The 12,907-nt window shown below is 37.8% G+C and overlaps 1 pseudogene; it reads left to right on the top strand.

The window, feature by feature from the left end:
- The window catches only part of LOC109728648, a 64,083-nt pseudogene that overhangs the window by 19,584 nt on the left and 31,592 nt on the right, over positions 1–12,907 (top strand).

The following is a 12,907-nucleotide window of genomic DNA, read 5'->3' on the forward strand; positions in this document are numbered from 1 at the left end:
TATTCCTGTCGAGTGCGAGTTGGGTCTGACGTGTATGCTGAGACGTCAATTACCGAGCCTGTATTGGTGCGAATTCGCAGTTGATTGATCGAGACCGAGTTCGGGTGGTTAGTTCGCTAGAGAGGAAACCTTAGAGTAAGTAACAATGATTGTAAAGTGTACAGAGTTATAAAATTATGGAAGTATGAATAGCATGATAGAAAGTTAAAATCTTCATTGATGTATGTTGGTGATTCGATATAGCATGGGCATTATTGCATTCGTAAGGCAAGCATGTTTTATTAGTGCATATAAAGAGATATATCTATCTGTTTTTATTGAACTAATTGCAGTTGACTCCCTTGAGTTATTGGTACGAGCTTTTTTCCTTGGATTGACTCGTATCCACGGGGAACATGGAGTTGTTTCACCCACGTTGTTTTGGTGTCAGGTCATCTGTGGAGGCGGGCGCCGGCGATGAGGCGAGGGGTAGATATAGTTAGCCGTTACCACGAGACAGAGATACGGTACCCGAGTGTTATTAAGGAGTAAAGAATGAAAGAATCAAGGTTGATATCATGTTAATCGGTTGTATGGTAGTTAAGTGAAAGCTAATATAGAATCTAATGAGATTGTGATGTAATGTATGAATGTATGCATGTATATATAGAATGTGTTATGTGTTTGATACTTTCATTTAGCATATCTTATGTTAAATGTGTTCCTGGTTGGAACTTCCACATAGTTTATGTTATGCTTGACGTAACAGGGGAGCTCGATGCAGTACAGAGAAAAACTTGTGTTCGGCGATCTGTTGCGTGCCCGAAACGACAAATAGCTGGCTCGCGGGTGACGTTATATTGGGTTCTTGTCTCTAGATGTATTGACGTGTGTGTCATCGGTATTTGATCATGTATGTTATTTAGCAAATTCCTGGGTGCTTAATTGTACATGATCTTGGTGCTTAGGCCTTGGCGGACAGATGAGAGGTGCTGTCGTTCAGTCGTACGCCGCGCGCCGAACGGACCAAAATGATAGCGGTATATCGGCGGGGGGGGACACGCAGCCGTCAGTTGGGCTGAGGAGCTCGATTAGTGGTTCGGTTGGCCGCCAGGAGCTTCGGACGGGGACGGAGGGGGCAGGGGGAGACCGAGATGGCGGACGGAGGTTGAGACTCATAGGTTAGGGTGACTAGGGGCAAGGCCGGTGGTGGGAACAAAATGAGAGGAAGTTGAGAGGTAGGTTTGTCGGCGGCGGAGCAGCTTGCGGATGGGGGAGTGAGCACGTGAGAGGCAGGGAAAGGTGAGGTCAGCTGGTTGGCTGGGGAAGCGGATGTTCGGCTTAGGGCTAGGGTTTTGAACATGAAAACCTACAACCCTATTTATACAAAGTATTTTTGCAGCCGAACCCTCAGGTTGATTATTTACAGTCCAGCCTCGAACACGTTGTCTTTGCATCGCACTCTCGACGTTCAAAACCGCAAAAACGGTACAATAAAATATGGGGACCTGTTCGCAATTTTTTCTTTTGCCAGTTCGACTTCAGCGAGATTTCGTTTCCCGAAGATCTATCCGTCGATTTCGATGGATTGCGCCAGGCTTCAGCAACGACTGGGCATTTAATTAAACTGTTTCATCTGTTTTGGTTACTGAATTGCGACAAACATATCTCCAATTTCCAACACGCGCATTCAAGTGTAATACTAAAGTTTAATTCAAAGTGAATTTGATTCCCTACCCAGTAGACTGAGACATCCTCACCAACTCCAGGTCCATGCATGCAAGGGTTTGAAATGCAAGAATGAATGAAACGAAAACTTTTGTCGATAAAACTCACTTATTTCTCGAAAATCTGCATCATCAATATCCGGTCAGTTGCCATTGGTCCGATGCTGAACGAATGAAATGTAGCTATTGATGCTATGAACGGAGTCGACGCCCGCAGAGGAGCTATCTACTATAGCTCTTCGAAAAATCGTGATACTTTACCTTAAGGATTTTAATGATCCGTACTTCCCATGTTAATGTTTTTCCTGAAATCTTGCGGCGCTTATGTAATTAAATTACACACAAATATTATACAGAGAGTTTAGGCTTACATGCAAAATTTCATCCTTACAATATACTACACTTGCCTATTCTATTCACGCTTGCCATAACATTTGCAAATATGCGTATTTGGTGTCCCTTTTTTTTCTCCAGTGGGAAGTATAGTGTCATATGATGGATCATACGACGATTGGACGGAGTTGGAACTTGCGGTTCATAAGCTTACGATAGGATGCGACTATACAAAGAGAACTAGCCATAATAACTATGTTCATTGTGAAGAACTATAGTATGACATATATGAAAATGGGGATTTATGTGATTGGCAACACAAAAGTGAACAGTAGAATATCTTCATTGTTCACTTGTATTGATCATCCCTTCAGTTAGTACATGTCGTACTCTAAAATCGTCGAGTATATGCTTTATGCAATGAATTCAGCTAGTGATTGTGTTCTATCACGAGTTTAGACACGATGAATGTTCCCGCGTCAGAGCACAATGAATGGTTATACTGTTCTTGGACCCTAAGGCAGTTTGGTTCACTCTTTTTCACTGGAATCGAATCGGTCAATCGTGAAAATAAAAGGCGGAATCCGTTTGTGAGGTGTTTAGTGTACGCGGATCCATTGATTTGATTCCGAGTGGAATGGGACTCCCCAATCACTCTTTCTCTAATTCGGCTTAATAAGGCCGGATTGAAAGTTGAATCCGGCGAATGGATATTTATTAGATTAAATTTTATTTTTCAACTTTTTTAATTAAAATAGATTTAATCTAGAAATTAATAATATTTTAAATTTTAATTTGAACTGGTTAAATAAAATTTATCTATTTCAAATCTAAATTATAATTGATTTAAATGAATTTGAATTTATTAAATTTATTAAATTTTATTTAACTTAAAGTAAATTTATGGATTCAATTAAAATTTAATTGTATTTTAAGTTTGCATTTGATAGATCAAATTAGGTTTTTTAAATTTGGAAATTATCCACTCATTCAAAGTTCATCACCTCTTTTCAATCCAGCTAATATGCAAGATGAAATTGAATCCGGACGAATAGATATTATTTTGGATTTAAATTTAAACTTTTTTAATTAAAATATGAGTTAAAATTTAAAAATTAAATATATAATTTTAAATTTTAATTTGAACTTAAATTAAAAATTAAAATTTAATTAAGTATTTCGAATCTAACTTATGAATTTGAATTTAAATTAAATTTTAATTTATATAAAGTTTTATTCAAATTTATTTCAAACTTAAATTAAATTTATGGATTCAAATTAAAATTTAAATTGTAATTTTAAGTTTGAATTTGAATAAATCAAAATTTAGTTTCATATTTTGAATTATGCACTCAACTTCAAAGTTTAATTTTAATTTAAATTAATATATTATAAAGATAAAGTTAATATATTAATTTGATTACGTTTTTTTATATCTATTTAAATTAAACAACGACAATGGGAATAATTTATTTCGATTCCGATTAAGGTGATGAATCAAACAAATTAGGTAATGAGTCTTCCAATTCCGATTTTAGCTTATTTTGATTCTGATTCTAACTTCGAACCAAATACACCCTAAGTTCCTTAATTTACCTAAGTCGTGTATTCACCTAAGTTTACTAATAAGTAATACACTAAACACGGAAAATCGTTCACCGTATTCAGTAAAGATATTATTCACCGTGTTTAGACACGATGAATAATTTACCGTGTTCAACTTAACACACTGGCTTCAGTCCCGCTCACGTGGCACTGACGTGACGTCTGTATGACATGATGAAAATTATTTTTATAAATATAAATTTGTTGGGACTATTTTTAAAATAAAATTTTTTCGGAAAACCAAATTCAAAAAAAAAAAAATAAAAAAAAAGCCCCCCGCTGAGTTGAATTACGAATGCGGAGCGGCCATTAATAAGAGCTGTCGCCGAGCGGCCCCAAACCCAAATCCAATCTTACATTACATCTATCTCTCTCTTTCTCGGCAATGGCGCCTTTGCGTCTTTTAGTGCTGTTATTTTTTTTATCATTATTGGAGAGCCAAAGTTCCGGTGCGAGTAGATCGAGAAATTAAGAAAGGGTTTAGAGAAGAGGAGGAAGGGCCGCATTTTGATGGGGCCGGCGGCGGCGGCTGCGGCTGCGGCGAGGCCGCAGAAGGCGTCGGCGGCGGGAGGGGTTCCGGCGAGATGGGTTTGCGCGCTCTGCGCCTCTTGCTTCGTCTTCGGCGTATTTGTTATCAACAGGTGCGTAATGCCTATCCTGCTTTCTCTCTCTCTCTCTCTCTCTCTCAATTGATTGGGATTGGGATTGGGATTGGGATTGGATTTGGATTGGGAGCGTTTGCTCTGTTAATGAACTGAGTTTTGGTCGGGAATGAGTTTTTACTGTTGCCGTGGGAGGGAAACCTTGATCGAAGATTGGACCATTTCTTTGCTTGGTTTTTCATGATTTGTGTGTGCTGCTGTCTTGTTCCTTGCTTTTTATTTTTTATTTATTTCATTTTCTTTTTTTTTTTTTTTTTTTGGTTGCTTGTCCTGGGTAAAATCTGCTTGCGGGTGGACACCATTGCTTTAATCTTCTTTTCCGAAGAAGAGCGGAAGGATTGCTCAACGTAAGTGTGTTAGCTTCGATTTTTGGCCCTGCCTCTGCTTCTGGTTTCAGGAGTCTTTAGTTGAGCAGCTGGCAAAGAGAAAAGAATGAAAGCTTTTGCCGTCGATTCTGTGTCTCGAAAGGAGAAGCTCCCATTTCATGCTTCTAATTTATGACAGATATAATGCATCTCCTGGTAGAACTGCTAACAGCACCACATCTTATGGCAGGGCAAAGTAGGCCCGAATTCACAACAATGATGCGATCTGCAGCACGTGCGTTAAATGAATTGCAGTAGCAGCTATTAATGATTCTTTTGTGCTAATTCTCTGTTGAGATTCTTATATTTGGACCGGAATATGACTACCGTTTAAACTCTAGCTCTTTGGCTAGATTCATATGCAGCTGGCTTTAAAATGTTGTAAAACATGAAAAGAAGAAAGATGCCTTGTTCATTTATCTGAAGAAATAAGGAATATAGGTGGTGTTTGGTTCCATGTAATCTGTATTTTCCATGGAAAATTAAATTCGTATTTAAAGGCATTTGGTCTGCATAAGATGAGAACAGATTTCAAAAGGATACCTGTTTGGCTTGCAGAAAAGAAAAATGAATATACTGATATGAGTAAGAAAGAGGGGTATCTTCAATGTTCAGTCTGCATTTTCCACTTCAAAAAATGGAATATGTAAACAAGTTCCCTTAATATGCATAAAGCTATTTTTCATGAGAAAGCATTTCATGGGTGACCAAATGCTCGGAAAACTGTGTTCCGGCTTGAAAATGGTTAGCGTGCCTCTTTTATGTGGAACCACACGCCGGCTTGTTGGTTGACATCCTTGTTGCTCTACTAGTTGCTTCATTTTGTCACCCCACGTAAAATTTTTTGAAACTTAGGTCTCTACATTTTTTGTATAGTTTGTTTTTATGCTGTACCTGACATCCAGCGTAACAAAGAAAAAGAGTTCATATACTCACCAACACCAATTAATTTGGAGAAAGTTGCTTTGTAGGTTAGTGTGTTTTTTCTCAAAATTACTTTTTCATCTAGTTCTTTGTGACGTTTGTTTTGCTTGTTGTGACTTTCTCTTGATTCAATGTTGCAGGAATATTGTTTCCTTAACATAATCGTATTGATCCTTCAGCCAAATTTGATGATAGGATCGCTGCACCTGTTTTTATAGTTTTAAATATAACATATTATGTTTCTTTGAATTTTGCAGGATTTGGAGTGTTCCTGAGCCTGTCAAGCTAAATGAAAAAGCTTTATTTGTGGAAAGGACCCAAACTAGACTATCCGAAGTTTATATTCCATGTCAAAGAAAAGTAAGTGCTACAGAATTCCCAATGCTATATTTATCTCCCTTTTCTATAGTACTTTTGTTTGTTAGTATGCTTTCTCAATTTTGTTGTAACTGCATACATTTGTATGTTATTTGTTGGCCTTGCACCATGCAGTTGTATGCATGAAATACGTATAGCTAACTAATCACATTTTTGATATTTCAGCAGAACTCCATTCATATTGGAGAAATACTTAATCACGTATCACAAACTCATGATGTGATCATGTAATCTACTACAGACCTTTGAGATTCTACTTGTCTTTTTATCCTCTCTCTCTCTCTCTCTCTCTCTCTCTCTCTCTCTCTCGTTTAGTGTTAGTGCACATCCTAAAATTTTTGTGCTTTCAGTATTCTCAGAATTTGAATTTTTCTATTATAACTAATCATCTTCTGTTTTGCAGGACTTTAGACAAAACTATATCTAACTTAGAGATGCGTCTAGCGGCAGCTAGAGCTGCACGAGCTACTAAACAGGAAAAGTCACTGATTTCTGCAGATTCAGACATTGAGCTTTCAAAAGTGCGACCTAAGGTCTTTTTCGTTATGGGGATCATAACTGCATTCAGCAGCAGAAAACGTAGAGATTCTATAAGAGAAACATGGATGCCTCATGGTAGAACCTTTAAATAGCTCTTATTCTAAGTATACTACATCAGCAAAATTTATGTATATATATATTTTGGGGGTAAATTTTTCCTAGGAGAAAATTTAAGAAGACTGGAGAAAGAGAAGGGGATTGTTGTCCGTTTTGTGATCGGCCATAGGTATGATAGCAACTGATAATTCTATAGGGACTTTTACATACGTATTTCCATGCAAAGTTCTCATTTTACATATTTACCTTTATGTAAAATCTGAATTTATATGTATGCCCCTTGAGACTTGGACCTTTGAGACTTGGAGATGTAGTTTGCTTGAAAATGCTCTTATTTTAATCAGGGGAGTCATTCAATTTATGAAAATTTCGATTTGGGTTGGAAAGTGTTCTTCAAAGTGGTGTGTTTGTCTAATTACAAATTTATATATGTAAGAAATAAGCTTTTCCAAGTGCAGACATGAAAATTAGACTTTATATGAATATAACTAAATAGATAATTTAACATAGTATATATGTATTATGTTAATATATTTCATTTCACTATGGTAAAATCAGTATGAGTTTTTCCACTGCTAATGATTTTTTGTAGCTGCTAACCAATCCATGCACTTCAATGTACAGTGGAACTCGCGGGAGTCTGCTTGATCATACTGTTGATGCAGAAGACGAGCAGTATAGCGATTTTCTAAGACTGGTACTATTCCTTGATGCTTGGCCTTTGTGGGTGATATTTGCAAGTTTTCTCCCTCATTCAAATCTGGCAGCCTATTTAGGGGGGTTTGCCTTCTTGCCCTGTTTTGCATACATGTAGTACTAATGCCCTTCACAGGACCATGTTGAAGGCTATCACGAACTGTCTTCGAAGACTCTGATATATTTTTCAACAGCCGTAGCAATTTGGGATGCTGATTTTTATATAAAAGTTGATGATGATGTGCACGTCAACATTGGTTGGTCACTTTTCAGAAGTCTTTTAAGTTTTTAACTTTTATCTGCATAATAGCACTACATAAGAAATTATTGCCTGAAACTTGGCCCATACCAACCATGCAATGCCCACTAAAATGCCATCCGTTCCATCTCATACTATTAAAGATATTATTAATTATTAAAATTTAAATTAGAAAAGGTTTCAGCTCACTTGGCAGTTGGGATTGAAGTATGAAATGGGACAGGCAACATCTTGCTGAGCATTGCATGCAGTGTTTGAAAAGGCGCGAGGCGCAAAGAGGAGCAAGACTCTCTTGGAGCCTAAGCGCGAGACGCACTGCGAGGCGCGCGCCTCAAGAAGGCGAGCACACAATATTTACTTGCCTAGTTTAAATTGATGTTCTACATTAAAAAATCCCAAAATAACCATATAAAAATAAAATAACTATAATAAAGTAAAGAAAACACATGCATATAGGTTCTCAAATTTTAAAAAAAGTATTTCAACTTTCAACTTAAAACTTAAAAGTGATTGTGGTACCAATGTTCTCATTTGGTCGTTTTTCAAGTATCATCCTCATGCTCATCTGCATTCTCATCGCTTGCATCGCCATAATCTTTTTCTTCTTCTTCTTCTTCCTTAGATTGTTCATGATCCATTGATGCAGCAAATAAATCTCGTTTTATTTTCGAATGCAATTTTCTTTTATTTTGTAGGTTCGTGTTTGATTCGGACTTAAATCATTTAGTTTTAGTTGATTTGGCTAACCCAAACCCTTTTCTCCCATAAACACAAAAAAAAAAACCCAAAAAGACCTTTGGAATTCCCCAAAAAATAAAAGAAAGACCTTTGAAATTCCCAAAATTGCTTCGTTTTCTATGCATGACTCTTGGGTGACCGTGTTGTGTTGAAAACGAAAAGACAATAATTTATTATCAGAGGGCTTTTAACACTATAAGTACATGGTTCTTGAAGCCTTAAAGGAGATATATTTGGATGAATAGAAAATTCTATTCTCACTCTTTATCCTTGGTGTTCTACTTCCCGATGAGATCATCGACGCTTCTTCCTCGCGCCGAGATCGTCTTCTTCCTCAACTTGATCGTTGTCGCTTCTTCCTCGTGACAAGATCGGCTTCTACTTCTACCCCTCCTCTTCTTCCGAATCACTACTTCATCTTCTTCCCCGTTGCCGAAGTTCTACCCGCGGTGTACCGCCCTCCTCGTCGATCGTGGATCCCCCGCAATCGTGTGAACGGTGCACTTTTTGTATCTCTCATCTCCTGATATCCTATTATCCCCTTTTAATCTAGCCTTCCACCATTACCAACCATATTTGCCAAACAACCAAACCTAAAGCTTTAAGTCCGATAAAGCCGAATTTACCTTTTGGAACTAGTATATGTATTTTCAGTTGGTTGTTATTATCTCATATATTGAAGGTTTATCATCATCTTAGTATTACTTCGATTCGATTCTAATTTGTCTTGCTGAAATTTTTGCTTCCTTGCTTAAAGTTCATCGAAATTGATAAATTGAACCTAGTTTTACCTTTAAACAAAAGTAAACTTGAAAATTCAATTTTGGCAACCTCTCGGTTTGCATCAATTGGTATCAGAGCAAGTTCTTTTCGTGGGAGCGTTTGTTTTGATCTAAACAACTTTTTCTTAGTATTCAACTTTGGGCCAAAATATTTCAAAAAAAAAAGGGGCATCACTTTTTGATCAACTTGTTAGCATTTGGAAATGGCTGGCAGTAGTGAAAATCCTCGTGATTGGAGAGAAGCATATGAGAAACAACAAGATTCCATGAAAAGCATGCAAAATCAAATGAATAACATTCAACAACTATTGGAAAGATTAACTATGCAACAACAAACTGCAGTTGGAGAAGATTCGGAAAGTGACCCTGATTTTGACAATCGTACTTTACCTGCTAGAAGAAATCCTCTTTTTCAAAATCAAGGAAATATACATCGATGGGATCAGGGCATTAAAGTGGATGTAAGTGAGTTCGAGGGTAAATTACAACCTGAAGATTTTGTGGATTGTCTAGACAAAATAGAACAATTTTTTGAATGAAAAGAATTACCTGATGACAAAAAGGTTAAATTTGTCTCCCTTAAATTGAAAGGACATGCCTTAGTGTGGTGGAAACAAGTTCAAAACAATAGGGTTAGAAAGGGTAAAGAAAAGGTTACCTCGTGGGAAAGAATGAAAGAAAAACTTAAAGAAAAATTCTTACCGATTGATTATCGACAAACTATTTTTCAAAAATTACACAATCTTAAATAAGGGTCTAAATCGGTACAAGAATATACTGAAGAATTTTACACCCTTCAAGCTCGTAATGAACTTAAAGAGGATGAAGAACAACAAATAGCTCGCTATCTAGCCGGTCTTTAAACTCAAATCCAAGATAAGTTAGCCCTTTTAACTTTCTACAGGGTCGACATAGCTTATAGTCATGCACTTAAGGCTGAGAATAAACTTAAAAGACAGACCTTTCATCAGGGAAGTGCGAGCGTAAAGAACACCATAGAAACTAACCCTATCCCAAAGAACGATAGTCAAATCTCTTCAAGACCTGTTCAAGACCTTAAAGGTAAAGGAATTTTAGGTGTAAAACCCGTTGAATCTGGCATCATTTGTTATAAATATAACAAACCTGGACATAAATCCTCTGATTGCCCTCTGAGAAAATTTGATTCTAGAGCCAATCTAATAGAAAGTCATGAAGAAAATGAAAATGGGGAAGAAACTTTAGAACAAGAAAATGTAGATGAGATTTCCGAAGAATCTCCTGATGCTACTAAAACAAATCTCATGATCCATCGAGTCCTATTAGCCTCTAAGTCTACCCAAGATGATTGGAAGCGTCGTAGCCTTTTCAGAACCATCTGTAGCGCAGGAGGCAAGTTTTGCTTTCTGGTCATTGATGGTGGAAGTACTGAAAACTTTGTCTCTAGAGAAATGGTTGATAAACTTAAACTGAAAACTGAAAAACTTGCTCAACCTTACAAAATAGTTTGGTTTAAGGATGGGGATGAGTTTCCTGTAATTGAAAGATGTTTTGTTGAATTTTCTATTGGAAAAATTTATACTGATAAAGTTTGGTGTGATGTTGTTACCATGGATGTGAGTCACCTATTGTTAGGTAGACCTTGGCAATTTGATCGTAGCACTATACATGATGGTAGGGAGAACACTTACATTGTCACAAAGGACAACAAGAAAGTTAGATTGGTTCCCCTAAATTACTTTCCCAAACCAAAATCTAAGCCGATTGAGTCCCAAAGTAACCTTCCAATAATGAGCAGAAAATGATGATTTTGAACAAAAGCCAATTCTCTAAAAATCTAGCAAAGTCTCCAATTGTCACGCCCCGAGCCCCGCCTATTTGGCCGAGTTCGGGCACGTCGACAGACCGCCGAACGGACAGAGTTTCCCCTGTACGTCCTAGGTGTCGCAATCAATACAATGAACATTACAAGGGTTCCAACCAGGAACAGATATCAATCATGATTGCATAAGGAAAGTATCACAACATAACACATCCTAAGTTATTACATGCATTCACAATAATACATTTACTTTACATCCAACTCCCAAATGCAATTAAGTTATTACATCATTTGCTTATTACAAATTGATACATTGTATTCTTTTCATTTTCCAAACCCCTAGGCTATGTCGACGGGGTATTGCTATCTCTGGTCTCTGGGTAGGGCGCTATCTATGGAGCTACGCCCTTTCCTCGCGCCGCCGGGCCGCTCACGTGCGAACCTGAAACACCCCAAAACAACATGGGGTGAGAACCAACTCCATGGTTTCCAGTGGGTACGGCCACCCAAGGGAAGAGCTCGACTGATAGGTCCAAGGAGGCACTGCAATCATGTTAGTCCAAAAACATCTACAGATATATATATCGTAATGTAATTATGCAACTAACATATAACATGCCTCGCGATATGCAATATGAATATATGCAACTATGCAACTGTATAAACCACTAGTAGATATGTTGATTCTACGTTTACTTTGCTAACTTTAGCTCATTTCATTCAATTATAAGGTTTCTATTACCTTAGGTTCTCAACTCAAGTTCAACTTGCTTCAAGGTCTCTATTACCTCAGTTTCTTACCTCAATCACTAGCTTATAAGGTTTCCATTAACCTAACCAAGCTAACCACCCGACTCGGCCTCGAGTCGATCATCCGCGGATAGTCCGCGCACTGGCTGCACATCAGCCTGGCTGCCGTCACAGCCTACCGCAAATCTGACTTAACCATCTGGTGGTGAACTCATCGTATCGAACCCAACAACAACTCAAGTCATGACTTAGCCATCTGGCGGCGAACTAATCGTACCTCACCCAATAATGGTTCAAGACGTGACTTAGTCATCTGGCAGCGACCACATCGCTCTTACCCAGCAAGGTTCAAGTCAACCTAGGCGGCATCATCCGATAAGCTAATGGACGAGGAGAACCACACATACCCAATTCCAGCTTATTCTCATGGCACCTCGGGCGAGGAGAACCACACATACCCGTTGAATCACTGCCAAGCGAGGAGAACCACACATACCTGCAGTTATGATTCGCTTGCCATCTCTTTTACCACAATTTTCACCGCTCTATGTGCGGCCACATTACTAGGGATTCCGGAATCCACTTCATATAGCTTAAGGGTTGGTTTCAAACCCTATAGTATTGACCTATCTAGGTCCAATGTCCTTTTCACCCTAGGTCCAATTGACTCTAGGTTCAACGTCTCTATCACATAACCTAGGTTTACTTAACTCTAGGTTCAATCCATAATCTATGTCCTTTAACACTAGGTTGGATGCCACTCATGATTCATCCTAGGTTCAACAACACTAGGTTCATTGTCATTCATGTCCAACCTATGTTTTATACACTAGGCTAGATGCCACTTGACCTATGCTCAATAACACTAGGTTCATGGTCATTCATGTCCAACCTATGTTTTATACACTAGGTTAGATGCCACTCGACCTATGTTCAATAACACTAGGTTAGATGCCACTCGATCTAGTTCACATTACTCTAGATTCATTCACAACCTATGTTCTTTAACACTAGGTTAGGTGCCACTCGATCTACTTGACATCCTATTGTCATCTCGAGTCTACATGTACACGAATCTTATCCAACATGCTCATTATACACATATGTATTAATATGCATTCACTTACTAGCATGGTTTCTTATCATATTAACATGCACATTACATTTAGCATTTCTAGACTATGTCATCAACATGCATTTCATTCAATGCATTATATTTACATGCATCCTTCTAGTTTACATGCATATATATAATCTTTTATATGCATCTACTTTAGCATTTACATCATATCATGCATTACTAGCATTACA

This window comes from Ananas comosus, linkage group 24, assembly GCF_001540865.1.
Source record: "Ananas comosus cultivar F153 linkage group 24, ASM154086v1, whole genome shotgun sequence".
NCBI classification, from domain to species: domain Eukaryota; kingdom Viridiplantae; phylum Streptophyta; class Magnoliopsida; order Poales; family Bromeliaceae; genus Ananas; species Ananas comosus.